The sequence below is a fragment of the Scyliorhinus torazame genome, chromosome 3, assembly GCF_047496885.1.
Source record: "Scyliorhinus torazame isolate Kashiwa2021f chromosome 3, sScyTor2.1, whole genome shotgun sequence".
Classification (NCBI taxonomy): Eukaryota; Metazoa; Chordata; class Chondrichthyes; order Carcharhiniformes; family Scyliorhinidae; genus Scyliorhinus; species Scyliorhinus torazame.
Window position 1 is genome coordinate 241836152 of NC_092709.1, and position 14392 is coordinate 241850543.

The 14392-nt window shown below is 49.1% G+C and overlaps 1 protein-coding gene across 1 annotated transcript in view; it reads right to left on the reverse strand.

Moving 5' to 3' along the window:
• The window catches only part of itga1 (integrin, alpha 1), a 370921-nt gene that overhangs the window by 101951 nt on the left and 254578 nt on the right, over positions 1 to 14392 (reverse strand). The gene's annotated exons all lie outside the window — the stretch shown is intronic.

Consider the following 14392-nt stretch of genomic DNA (forward strand, 5'->3'; position numbering starts at 1 on the left):
CGCCCCCGCCGTGTCCCAAAGTCTCCGCCATCAGAGATTCGGCGGGGGCGGGAATCGCGCCCCACCAGTCGGCGGGGGCGGGAATCGCGCCGAGCCGGTCAGCAGGCCCACCCCCGCCGATTCTCCGGCCCGCGATGGGCCGAAGTCCCGCTGCTGGAATGCCTGTCCTGCCAGCATGGATTAAACCACCTTTTGAACGGCGGGACAAGGCAGCGCGGGCAGGCTCTGGGGTCCTGGGGTGGGCACGGGGCGATCTGGCCCGGGGGGGTGCACCCACGGTGGCCTGGCCTGCAATCGGTGCCCACCGATCCGCGGGCAGGCCTGTGCCATGGGGGCACTCTCTTTCTTCCTCCTTCGCCATGGTCTTCACTATGGCAGAGGCGGAAGAGACCCCCTTCCCTGCGCATGCGCGGGGATGACGTCAGCAGCCGCTAACGCTCTCGCGCATGCGTCGCCCGACGAAGACCTTTCAGCCCCGGCGGTGTGGCGCCAAAGGTCTTTCCCGCCTGCCGGCGGAGCGCAAACCACTCCGGCGCAGGCCTAGCCCCTCAAGGTGAGGGCTTGGCCCCTAAAGGTGCGGAGATATCCGCACCTTTGGGGTGGCCCGACGCTCGAGTGGTTCCCGCCATTCCATCCCGCGGGAACCCGCCGCCCTGCGCGTAGGGGAGAATCCCGCCCCTTGTGTCTGGCCTAAGTATGATGTGGCCCGCCCACTGGAGCCGATTGAGCGGGTCGATGTTGTCCTGCGAGAGAACTCAGCCAATTGATTTGCAGCATCTGACAGAAGCAACGCTGATGGTACTTCTTCAGGGTTTTGAGGTTCCTGCTGTACATAGTCCACATCTCTGAGGCATGTATATGGGCTGGTTTAGCACACTGGGCTAAATCGCTGGCTTTTAAAGCAGACCAAGCAGGTCAGCAGCACGGTTCAATTCCCGTACCAGCCTCCCCGAACAGGCGCCGGAATGTGGCGACTAGGGGCTTTTCACAGTAACTTCATTGAAGCCTACTTGTGACAACAAGCGATTTTCATTTCATTTTTCATTATAGGAGGGCATGTATCACTACTGCTCTGTAGACAGTTTGCGTGATCTAACTGAAATGCAACAGAGTCCAGTGTTTAACCGGGTGTTATCAGGCACTCACAGCGCCAAGAAAGACCACGCTATTGAACGGGACTCTGTTGCAAACTGGGGCCTCAGCAGGGAACACCCCACCGAGGCTGCACTTAGTCTTGTTTCCTGCACTGAGGAGCTCTGCTCGCCAGAACTCCTCAGTGCAGGAGGCGATCGGGATGCCATGTTTAAATGGCGCCCTGAGCTCTCGATCCCCACCACGACTCCAGGACCCTGCAAAGCCCCACACACCTAAAAAAGGGTCCTTGGCCCTTCCCTCCGCACCCATCGCACATGGGCAAGGCACCTCCAGGCCCAATCCCTGGTGTGGGCACAATGCAAGGCTGGCAGCTTGGCATTGCCAGCCTGGCACCCTGGCAGTGCACTTGCCATCCGGGCAGTGCCACCTTGGCAGAGTGCCAGGTTGGCAGTGCCAATTTGCCCAGGTCACACCAGCAGGGCCAGGGTGTCACCCTGCCCGATGGCCAACAGCCCAGGGGCCTCTGATTCCTCCCCCCACAAGATGCCGTTCCACCTGGTCCCCGTTTGTGGGGACCAATACTAAACAGCACCAGCCTAAGGTCTACAAGGGGGAGGGGTTAGATCCCAGGGCCTTGGTAGGTCAGGCGAGCTGCATATTACAGCGAGACCAGTTACTAGCTCTAATATGCTGATTTGCCAAATACTGATCCTGCCACAATGGACGGGATCCAAATTGCAACTTCTCACGAGATCCCGTTACATCTCACGCGGCGTGCCGTTGCCGGAGCTGGATAGATCGCGGAAGAGGCCTCTCCCGGCATTTATTGGCCATGTCAGCACCCATTTGCCTGAACAGGGGCGCGATGCGGCTGATAGATCGTGCCCAATAAGTTTGGTGCCAGGTCTGAAGCCCTGGTCTTCAAACACTCTTCTTCAGGCAAACAAAGGTTGTGCTGGCACAGTAAAGTTGGTGTTGAAACTCATTGCTGATGTCTGTGCTTGTTGACAATAGGTTTCCAAGGAATGGATCTAGCATTAATACTGTAACTGCTTTCAGTATCATAATGCATGAGCTTATATTTTATACAATCTTTTCACCAAGAAAGAAAGGGTTTTTCCTGAGTTGGTCATCTGTCTGAAGTTAATTTGCCCAGTTTACTACTCACTGGAGCCCTTTGAGAAAGCAAGTGTATGAAAGCTCCTTTCTTTTGTGAGCAGTAAGCTTCAATATGCTTATAAACCCATGAGTCATTCACAGAGAGTTGATAATTTATCTGTCCAAGGTAATCCAGACTGTTTATATATCATCTATAGTCATCTCAGCATTTATCAGCAAGAGATGGACTAAAATCTCAGAATTTTTCAACAACCAGTCAACAATTTAGTGCAGGAAGCTCGGAAATTGTTTGAACAAGTCATTTCAGTGATTCACCAGCTTTTCAGAATTTTCAAACATTTTGGCCGGAATTCTCCAGCCATTGGGATTCCAATTTTCTGCTGGCGGCCCAGCCCTACCTGTGGGTTCCCGCCGGCATGGGTTGGCTTCAAAGCGAAATCCCATTGACAAGCGCTGGGAAGAGAGAATTCCGCCACCAGCAAATAGTGTGCCGCCGAGAAACAAGCGATCGAGGGGAGGTGAACGGAGAATCCTGCCTTTGTGCGGACAAATAAATCCCTCATCAACAAATTTATTGATTAGATTTCTCAATATTTTTACAAATTTTAATGTAACTAAAAATGTGCCATTATTTTGATCAACATAGAATTAGTTGTTAAAATGGTAGAACTAGTCAACCATCTCATTAACGTCAGCTTTATTGGTCCATGACCATGGGCACAATAGAGCGACCCCATTGCGCTGGGCACGGATCGGAGTGCAACAGGTGAATCACACAAGAGCCTCAAATTGGGCTCCACCCCAGGCGCCGGGCCAATCGCAAGTCACCCACTTGCTCCACCTGTCACAATATGGATCTCGCGAGACCCAGAACTGCATATTTAAATGAGCCGGGCACCAGATTCACCCGACGCCTGGGACTCAACAGCTGTGCATGGAAGCCTCGCCAGGCCATCGTTTAGTATTGGCCCACACAAACTTGGGCCTGGCATAATGGCACCTCGAAGTGTCTCACAGGCCATTGGAGGCCACCAGGTGGTTTATGACAGGGGAAGAGGTACCCTGGCACTACCCCAGTCACCTGAGCATCTTGGCACTGCTGGGGTGCCAGGGGCACTGTCAGAGTGCCAGGGTGACACTGCCAGGGATCAGACCTGGTGGGCTTTGCCAATTAGAGGGGGAGTGAGGGGGTTCCCAGGGACCTTGCCAAGGTTGGGGGGGGTGAGGGGGTCAATACAGCTGGGGGGCTCCTGGAAGGTGCGGTGGGGTGGGGTGGGCGGAGATCGGGGCTGCTGATCAAAATGGCACTCTGATGTGCGAACAGCTGTTCCTGCTGGTGAGGTCAGCTCGGCAGTAGAAAATTGCTCTAAGTGCTGCCTTGGTGGGGAGAAACTCCCCGAGGCCAAAAAAATGGCAAAGTGCTATTGAACAGCGGGGTGTTCCGTGGCACTGCTATGTAAATAGTGCAATTGTCAAAGCCTTGTTAGTCACAAATTCTTCCCAAAAAAATAAACTCTGTACTTTTGCCACAGCCATTAATTATTTGGTTACGTGTAACTGCTTCACATATTGTTTACTTGGATATAAAACCTCAATTTCATTTAAGCAAAATTTCCAATTCATGGCCTAAAGAGATTCAGATTTCAATGCAAAGTGAACATGCACACACTGGAATATATATGCGATAATGGACAGACAAAACAAAGCAAGCTTGAGTCGCTGGTCCCAGTTTACGAATTGGCACGATATTTCTGATGTAAACTCATCCCGAGAACCTGGAATTTTAAGGGCATTAGTGTTTGTTCGTTTGACAAACTATTTTGCTTATATTGTAATAATTTATCCATTAATGTAGATTGTACTATGAATAAATAGTATTTATATTCTCATTACAACTCATAAGCTCTGCCTGATAATTGAGCAAAATTACACTAGACAGTCGGTCATAACTTAAGCTTTGTTTTGGAAAACAAATTCTGAAAACCCCAGACAAAGTCACAACAACAACTCTGAGCACGCGGAAGCCTGGAATTTCCAATTCAGAGAAAATGTGCCCCAAATCAGCTTAACCAGTGGAATTTGTAAGCGCAAATTGCATTCAGCACAACTTGAGTTTTCACTAGCTTAAAAAAAATCACACTAGACATAGCTGTTGTCTTAAAAACTGTCTTTGACAAAGGATCATCTGGACTCAAAACGTTAGCTCTTTTCTCTCCCTACAGATGCTGACAGACCTGCTGAGATTTTCCAGCATTTTCTTTTTGGTTTCAGATTTCAGCATCCGCAGTAATTTGCTTTGAATTACTCATGATTGGGAGCTTTGGCTAATTGCTCTGTCTTGCAGGCTTTCAAGGATGTTCTAAGTTGTTTCCTTTGGGCACAAGCACAGTAATAAGAACGTCCTCAAAGGTTTTCAATTTATTGTTCATGTACCAAGGAACGCATTACCATACACCAATATAACAAGCAATGGTTCCATTTATATTTTAAAAGTCATTTACTCACAAATCGTAAATTGATGCTGTGATTTAAAATGCTTATTTTCCCATTCTTAAATGCTTCGTAACCCATTTCCAGTTGTATTGATCAACCTTCCCCACTCATAAATATATCAAAGAATATTTTAAAGCAAGTGTCTAAAGCATTGATCCATTCCGCTGGTTCATGGCAGATTTTGTGTTTGACATGATGCAAATGATTTAGGGTAAATGTGAGCAAAAATATTTTTCAAAATGGATGCAATTTTGGCCACAATTTTCACCCATGTTGTTGATTTTGTTCGAAGTAGAAGCACATTGTTTAGGGCGTCAGCGTAAAGGTTATCCTTAGAGATTCTCTATAACCAAAAAAAAGCAAATATTGGAAGAATCTTTGGTGAGTTTGGTGACAGAGGTCATTTAATCTGACTGAAGGATGGCGGCTGGGGACTAACTTCCTTCCTTCACCCCAAATAACTCTGTGATAGGAAGCCCCCAGGATGCCTTCCCGCCCCACTACCAATTGAGGCCCTTGAGTAGGCAATTAATGGTATTATTCCAGCGGGGATTTGACATGCAGGGAGCATGACATGTATGCTTGCAGGTTCCTGGGAATGAGGCTCCCTCATTCAAAAGCACTCAGTGCCTGATTGGTGGACCCAGTATTGGGAGGGGAGGAAGCCCTCTGGGTTTTAACAGCCGAAAAAGATCTTGATTATGGCTAAAGATATTTCTGGATCGGAGCGCCAATTTTATATTTGTGGGATGCCAAATTTCTCCATTTTAGCAGACATTTCAAGTCATTCTTTAAAATTTCTTAAGGTTTGTTTACGATACTTCAGCTTTTACCTTAATCGTTCCAAAATGTATTTAGCTACCTGTGAAATGTAATTAGAAGTGAAAGATAACAGTAAAATATAATCTGGCCCATGGGAGAGGTTGTAATTTGCAGGACCCTAGAATCAAGGGGGGTGAAGGTGGGTGTTAGAGTGCCCATCGATTTCCCAATGTGTGCAATTCAGTCAGCAGAGGGGATAATCGAGGACAGGGGACCTTCCGCTAAATGGGGAGATGGCCCAGTAAAAGCTATCTGAGGGCTTGGGGATGGGGGGTTGGAGGCGCGGAGAGGTTTGAAGGGGCTTTTTCCTGATTGAGCACCCTTTGGCACCAAAAGGGCCTCCACATCCCACTGAAATATCCTGCTGCCCCTCATTAATGAACTCCCCCCAGGTCAGAGTCCTGCCTGACTGGTAATTGTGGAACCGATCCAACTCACCTCCATTCTGGGCCTTGCTCCATCTTGCTGCTCCTACCTGGTGCAGTTCCAGCAGTGGCATGGGATGTGGGCATCGCTGGCTAGGCCAGCAGTTATTGCCCATCCCTAATTGCCCTGAGAAGGTGGTGGTAAACTGCCTCCTTGTATGCCTGCAGTCCTTGTGATGTAGGGTCACCTGGTGTGCTGTTGTAGCCATCTGGGATGGCCACTTCCCGATTACAAAATGGACACTTTGCAAAGATTGCAGGGAATACGGACAATGCTGAGAAAACAAGCAGGTTCCGAGCTTATCTGTATATTGGAGCCGCATCTCCCAGCCAAGAACAAAACTGTAGGCCCATTAGCATACCAATGGCCCATCTCCGGGAACAAAAGAGTAACATTTGAGTAACCAATACAAAGGCAGAAACCCCGGTGCCAGAGGAGACCAAAACAAAGCAGGCCAACGGCCACCTAGGACATGCCCAGCAATCAGGACACCCACCCCTTTATTGTATGAAATCAATAGGAATGATCGAGAAATGGCCCAATTGATTGGGGCCAAGTTCAAGGCCCGCCCTAAAGAGCGTGAAGGTATAAGAAGGAGCCCCAAGAGAGAATCGCTCTCTTGGACTTGGCTCTCACAGCGGAGAGCCCCGTCCATCAGCTGCACCAGAAGCAAGTAAGTCCAAGGTCAACGCTCGCTACCAGATGGATGACCTTAGCTGTTTCCCCTTCACCACTTCAACCCCAGCAGCCTCAGAACCGAACAACGGCCATTGCTCCTCTGACTGAGTGGGCGCCCGAAGCTAAGTATAGGGTTTAGCAGTAGTGATAGTTTAGTCTGTAGGGTTTTGTGCATAAGTAGATATTACTGTGTGTGTAAATAAATAGTACTGACTTTGAACTAACTAACTGGTGTATCGACTCTTTTGATCAGTATTTGGGTTTGAACCTAGTGGCGGTATCGAAAGATACCTGGCGACTCTAGAGCAAACATAATTAGGATTAAGGAAGGCGACCATATTGACCGCCATATTCAGAGGCAACCAAAGAGAGCAACATTTACTGGCGACCTCTGATGGGACTCGACCTAGAAGTGGCCTAGTCACTCCGAGAGAGCCCAAATTTGAATTGGAATCCAATTGGAAACAGGAAAACCACAAGTGTGAGAATGATACTGATCAAACCTCCGAGATTCGGAAGTGTGTTAATGCATGCATACTAACAGGGATATAAGGTAAACCTGAGAGATTTTGTTGCGTAAAACTGTCGGGAGTTTTGTAGGCTGGAACATAGTGTAAGCCATACCCGTGTTTACATCACCACTTTATCACTCCCTGTTCCAAATTCAGTAGTGAACCCAGAGATAGAGAGAAAATGGCAATGAAGGCAATGGAACGCCCTATGAACCCCCAAGAATTCGAGGTCGCAACGACCAGTAGAGTAGGACAGTGTCCCGTATGGAAGAAGAGATCAGAAAATATCTCAAAGGGAAAGGATGGCCCCTTTGGAGTGAATTCTGTGCCAATGACGAAACAGGTCCCGGGAGTATAGGACATACTTGGTGGGAGAACCTGTCAGAGATTCATAAGAGCTTGGGGAAAGCTCGCAAGCCAATGGGCAACCGTGTCCTACTTGGCACAATTGCGAGGCACAGCGGAGGTTGTTAGGACGCTCCGTAGAGAGATTGAGGAGAGAGATAGAAATAATGAGGGAGATGTGAGCGAATTTGAGAAGGAGAATAAGGAGTTAAGAGAACAGTTAGCAGCGAGGGACAGAGAGGTGGATGATGCCAAGTGGACACACCAGTCTTGTCTCGCCCATTTGAGTAGTTTTCAGATCCAGTACGATAAGGCCTACCAGGACACGCAACGCGCGGTCTTGATAAGACAAGAAACCGAGCAACAGGTAGAGCAATTGCAGAAACAGTGCAATGATTTAAAAGCAGCCCCATGAGCGCTCCACACTTCCACAACGGAACAAAGGCAGAGCTCCGTAGATCACGCAAAGTGCCGGAAACAAATTGCAGAATTGCAATCTCTGCTTTCTGTCCAGAATGGTTTTCAAAATACGTTTGGACCCCAGTTAGACCAGGAAAACGGCCCCGATTGGCAGGAGTTAAATGAAACTGCCCACAGATACGTACATGGGACATGTACGCAAGGAAAACCCCAGAAAAGGAAAGCACCCCAACCCCCGACTGAACAGGCAGAACACATCCCCATGAACCTGGTAACCACACACCGCAGGGCCGCAGCAGAAGGAAATGCAGATTTCCTATATACAACCCCGTTAACCATGACCCAATTTCGGAACGCGTGTGGAAAAATTACACCGTTCCTTCCCACATCAAACCCCCACCAGTTTTCCGCTAGAGTTAAACAGCAGGCTACCATGTACGGCCTGGACGAAAAGGAGCAAGTGATGCTCACAGTTTTAAACCTCGACCCTTCAGTTGAGGCAGCCCTTCCCGACACACAGAATGTAGGAGGAGGCACACTCCATGAAATGCACACAGCGATCCTGGATGCAATCAGCTATAACAGAGGAGACCCCGTAGAAAGCCTAAACAAGTGTAGGCAAAAGAAAACAGAGCACCCCACCACGTTTGCTGGACGCTTGTGGATACATTTCACAGCAGTATTTGGAGAGTTAGCCCGCGCCCATTTGTCCGTGGATAATATGGCCAAATGGACTTAAATCCTAGTCTCTCATGTGACAGAGGCAGGACAGAGAGCTTACACAAATTATGACCCCTCAGGCAAGGCCCACAACGAGAAATGGGTTTTGAAAAGATTGTCCCGCCTTGGGAACAATCCGTCCAAGGCAAAACCGCATTTGCAAAACCAGAGGAAGAGCAGGCAGACAACCATCCAGTTAGGATGCACCAGAACCCCGCATAGGTAAATGAGGGCAGGAACAACCCACCGCAGCCTAAATCCCAGGAATGCTACAATTGTGGACAATTAGGACACTTTGAACGAGAGTGCAACGCGCCCCAAAAGCAGCAGAGAAACCAACAGACAGGCACCCTAGATAAGAATAGGGCAAAGCCAATCCATAGTGTTAGCGCCCGTTCAGAGAACGCAGACATGTATGGCACCGACTGACGGTGTTCGGGCTCCCCAACTTGGGTCTGCGACACCCTTTGGGACAAGTCCGGTAGACCGGTAGTAGCAGGCAAAGTCCGGGGACACCCCGTAGAATTTCTTTGGGACACAGGAGGGTCCCGCACCACGCTCAATTCCTCCACGATGTTTCAACGAGACACGTGGCCCACAACAGACACCATCACACTCAACGGATTTACAGGTCATTTACAACAGGTCACATCACAGCCCCTGAGCCCCTGTAGCGATACAAATAGGGAACATTACGACTAAACACCCCGTAGTTTTGGTCGTTCTACCCCAGACAGCTGAACACATCCTAGGAATCGGCTTTATGAGCTCCCACAACCTCTCATTTGATCCGGTAAATAAATGTGTATGGAGAATGGCAAAGGCAGCACGAGCCCCCGCCATGCTCACAGTTGGAGAGTATGCGAACAGAATCAGCGCAGTAGGAGACTTCTGGTTCAACCCTCGAGCCATTAGTCAGGTCAAACAGGTTAGGGAAGTCCTGCAGCAACACAAAGCTGCATTTGCACAGCACAAGCACGACTGTGGCAAGATAGCTGGCTTAGTGAATATTACAGGTCCCGACCCCAGACCCCAAAAGCAGTACGCTTTTCCCCAAGAAGCAGAGGGAGAAATCTCCAAAGTAATACAGAGTCTGCTTGATCGAGGCGTACTCCGATCAGTAGCCTCCACAAATAACGCACCAATTTGGCCTGTCAGGAAACCCGATGGATCATGGCGACTGGTCATTGATTACAGGGAACTGAACAAAATAATCCCAGTAGCAACCCCCACCATAGCCACGGGTCCCGAGACCATGCTCAAACAGGGACTCCAGTCAAAATATTTTTCGGTTTTGGACATTAGCAACGGCTTTTGGTCCATTCCATTGGATAAAGCGTGCCAATACAAATTCACCTTTACATTCCAGGGACAACAATACACATGTACATGCCTGCCACAAGGCTTCCACAACTCCCCGTCCATTTTCCACCGACAGCTGGCAAATGGACTAGCAAAATTTTCCCGACCCGATTGTCTGGTCCAGTATGTAGATGACTTGCTACTACAGACAGACACAAAGGGAGAGCACATTTTGCTTCTCGCCAAACTCTTAGGATCCTAAAACAGATTGGGTGTAAAGTCAACCCCAAGAAGGCCCAGATTTTGCAGGAAAAAGTGATTTACTTGGGTACAGTAATCACACATGGTGAATGCGAGATCGAGCAAAAGAGAATTGACTCAATCGTCAAATTGCCCCTTCCCCATAATGTCTCAGCCCTCCGGTCATTTCTAGGACTGGTTGGCTACTGCAGAAACCATATCGACAGTTTTGCCACAAAAGCAGCGCCCCTATCCAAACTTCTCAAGAAACAGGCACCTTGGGAATGGCTTCCACAGCACACGGCTGCCGTGGATGCTTTAAAGAGAGCCCTCAGCACAGTCCCCACATTACAGGTCCCAGATCCACTATCCCCATACGCAATCGAAGTAGCAAGCACCAACCGAACCTTTTCAGCCGTGTTCCTCCAGGAACATCATGACCGATTAGGCCCCGATTACGCCTCACGCGTGTTCGATCCTGTCGAGCAAGGATTTTCTGCCTGCGAAAGGCACCTGCTCGCAGTTTTTTGGGCAGTACAGTACTTCGCCTACATTACAGGACTCAACCCCATCACCATTCTCACTGAACACACCCCAACCCAGCTATTATTAGACGGCCGACTTAAAGATGGCACTGTCAGCCAAATCCGCGCAGCCCGTTGGACCCTTCTTTTACAGGGACGGGACATTACACTTAAAAGAACCAAGACCCACACTTTCCTAACCGACAATTTGCAATATGCAGGTACCCCACATGAGTGTGAGATCATCACCACAAACCATAATTCAGGCCCATTTATCCCCATGTCAGCTCCCAGGAAAGCAGGTAATACACCCCAGGGACCCCAGCCCACAGACACGTGCGCACCCCTGAAAATTTGTGGATGGACCCTCCACATGTTTTGAATGGAAAGAGAATCACCGGTTGCAGCATTTATGTAGAGGACGCGCAGGGACGCGCCCTTGAAGAGATTTCATTAAAGTTGCCAGGACATCTAGGCTCGCAGGCAGCAGAACTGGCAGCCATAGCTTATATTGTTGATCATCCCGACTCGTTTCCGACCCCAGTGGACATTTATTCGGACAGTTTATATGTCCGTAACAGTTTAACGGAATTCCTACCTCTGTGGGAAACTAGAGGATTTGTTTCCGCAGACGAAAATCCCCTACCCTCAGCCCCATTACTCCGGCATATCCCAGAGGCAGCTAAAGATAGGAAATGTGGTATCATTAAGGTTTGCAGTCATCACCGTACTCCCCCCCCCCCCCGGTAACGTTAAAGCAGACTCCCTAGCGAAGGCAGGTTCCAGACATGGTTACTTTTGGAACACCCCCCCCCGAGAGCACCCCAGTACACGCGGTTCAGGTCTCACAGACCAACATTCAGGATCTAGCGAAAGCCAAAAGGAAGATGAAAAGCTATGGGGAGTTTTAAAAGGAACCTTCCCAGCCCTGTACGATAAGTTTAAGAATGCAATAACCACACATGACAGTGTGATTTTGAAAAACGGCATTTATGTAGTTCCCAGCCAGGACAGGAACCAGATTATTTGTCAGTTCCATGACAATCATGGACACCAAGGCATTGAACCCACCCTGACCCACCTCAGGCCTCTCTGTTGGTGGCCTGATTTAAAAGCCGATGTAACCCATTACATTGCAAATTGCTTGATCTGTGCCCAGAACAATCAGGACAGATATGCAAGAAAGGCTCAGCATAGTCACACCCGCCCCGTTAATGGCCCCTGGACGAATTTGCAGATACACTACATAGGACCCCTACCCCCCTGCAGAAATGGTTTTAAGTGTGTGTTGGTGGTCATCGACACCTTCACAAACTGGGTGGAAGCTTTTCCATCCAGAACGAATACGGCCAAAACAACAGCTAAAATCCTGACAGCACATCTTTACAAGAGGGGGCCTCTCACGCAGTATAGAGTCCGATCAAAGCTCCCATTTTACAGGACGAGTAATGAAGAACGTCCTCACAATTTTCAGAATTAGGCAGAAGTTTCACATAGCATACCACCCCCAGTCAAGCGGCATTGTAGAGAGGATGAACAGGACTCTAAAAGCCACTCTCAGGAAAATGGTGCAACAGAACAACAGCACCTGGGACTCAGTCCTCCCATTTGCTTTGATGTTCCTACGAAACACAGTATCCACGTCCACAGGATACACCCCCCTCACCCTCATGACCGGACGGCCCATGAAAGGGACAGAGTATTTATTAGGACAGGATTTGGCCAGCCCCGCAGTCACCGCCCTGACGCATGAAAATGCTGTACAGCAGCTTATTGAGAATATAAAGGCAGCCCAGCTCGCAGCAGCTGTGAGACTTGGGACCAGGAGGAAACAACGCAAGGCTTGTTTCGATAAAACGGTACACGCCACCGAGTTTGTCATAGGGCAGCAAGTGATGCTTTCCCTATACAACCCCAGTTCATTCCTTTCCCCCAAATTTTCCAGACTGTACTCCATTTCAGACAAAGTCAGCCCCTCGGTATACAAGTTCACATATCCCAACGGCAAGTCTACGTGGTTTCACATAAACCAGCTTAAGGCTTATGGCTTGCAGAACAACCATGCACACCACATCTCGCTCGCTCGCAGCAGCAGACGAGTACGCCCCGCCCACAGATGATGCATTCCTACCCTCCCCCAGCCAGTCCAGCCCGTCCTCAGACACATCTTCATCTCCACCCCAGAGGCACGACTCGGCCTCTCCATTCCTACAAGCAGCAGCGACAGTGATAGCGATAGCAATGACGACAGCCACAGCACACCACGTTATGATTACACCCCTGCACCAGGCCCCACTCCCAGCGAATCCGAGCATGATTCCAGTGACCCCTTCAAAATCACGTACATCAAAGCCCCTGACCCAGACCCACCGCCCGATGATTACGGATTAAAATCTAGTAGCTTCAACCTTCGCACATGATTCTGGCACCGAGACAATTCGTTCAGGCTCATCCGGAATGATGAGATAGGTCCCAATTCACCCCAAGCAGCTTTAGCCAAACTACTCCAGTCATGAGTATGACAGCCGGGCGAAGATGATGACATAGAGTCTGACTCCCACCAAACAAATCCCTTTGCGACCCTGTTCATTACTGAGCAATGAGGTGTCCACATGATGGTCTTGCCGGTCGCTCAGGCAGTGGAGAAACGGCACGGGTCCCCGCCCTGCCTGACGACCCCCCCCTCTGGTCAGCTACGCTCGGGTAGAGCATAAACAGCACTGATCACCGTCCTACCCGGGGATTCCACCCAATCTTACCCGCCGCGGCCCATACACACCCCATTTTGGCACTTTGAGTTCGAAACTTTTTTGTTTGTTTCTGGCGACCCTTAGGTTGCTTCTGTATGCTATTTACATCCTCAAACACTGGGATGGTAGATCGCACAGGCTGCGAGACGGCTCGTACTGTGTCAGTATTTTTCTCGCATGTCTTGTCCACATATTCGGTTTTAAAAAAAAATGAGCGAGTCACAGATGTTGACCAATTATAATGGGTAATTGGTAACAAAGGACAGACAGACATACGAGATCTTAAGCAAGATAATAACAGATATTATGCTTGTGCCCAAAGAACTCCGGAACCTCAGGAACCCCAGAGGAAGAAAAAGACCGACAAAAGGAAAAATGAAGACAACCGTCATGTTTTTCACCTGGATCTTAGCGGGATCCCTTCAGTTGCACGCGGACGCTACCCCCCTGACCCCTACCACACAGGCCGTGAATGATCCCCACCCCTGCCGTACACCACTGTACCCCGAGATAGTTACCCACGAGACAGTTACCGACACCCCGACCTGGTGACAAATTTTCACCTGGTATTCACTATCTTACATCGTAGAAGCACTCTTAGTATTGGCGATACTCTGCAGTGTCGTGCAGACACTTAGACTCAGAAAATGGCGGAGAGCCTCCCGCAACCGCACTCCCGTATACACATTTAGATCCCCTATCTTCGGACACCAACAAACCCCCCAACCCCTTTAAGTGAATTAAAGTGCATCCGTTTTTTTGTGTGTGTTTTGTTTGTTTAATAAAGAAATGTAAACCTCTGTGCTTGACTGCCAAGCCAGAGAGACCTGTGTTGCTGCTATTTGTACAGTTTAAAATGTTGTAGATTATTTTTGATTGTTCAAGTGAGGATAGTTTATTTAGGATAGTTAGAGGTTCCAGTTTTTCATTTTTTTTAAATGCATGC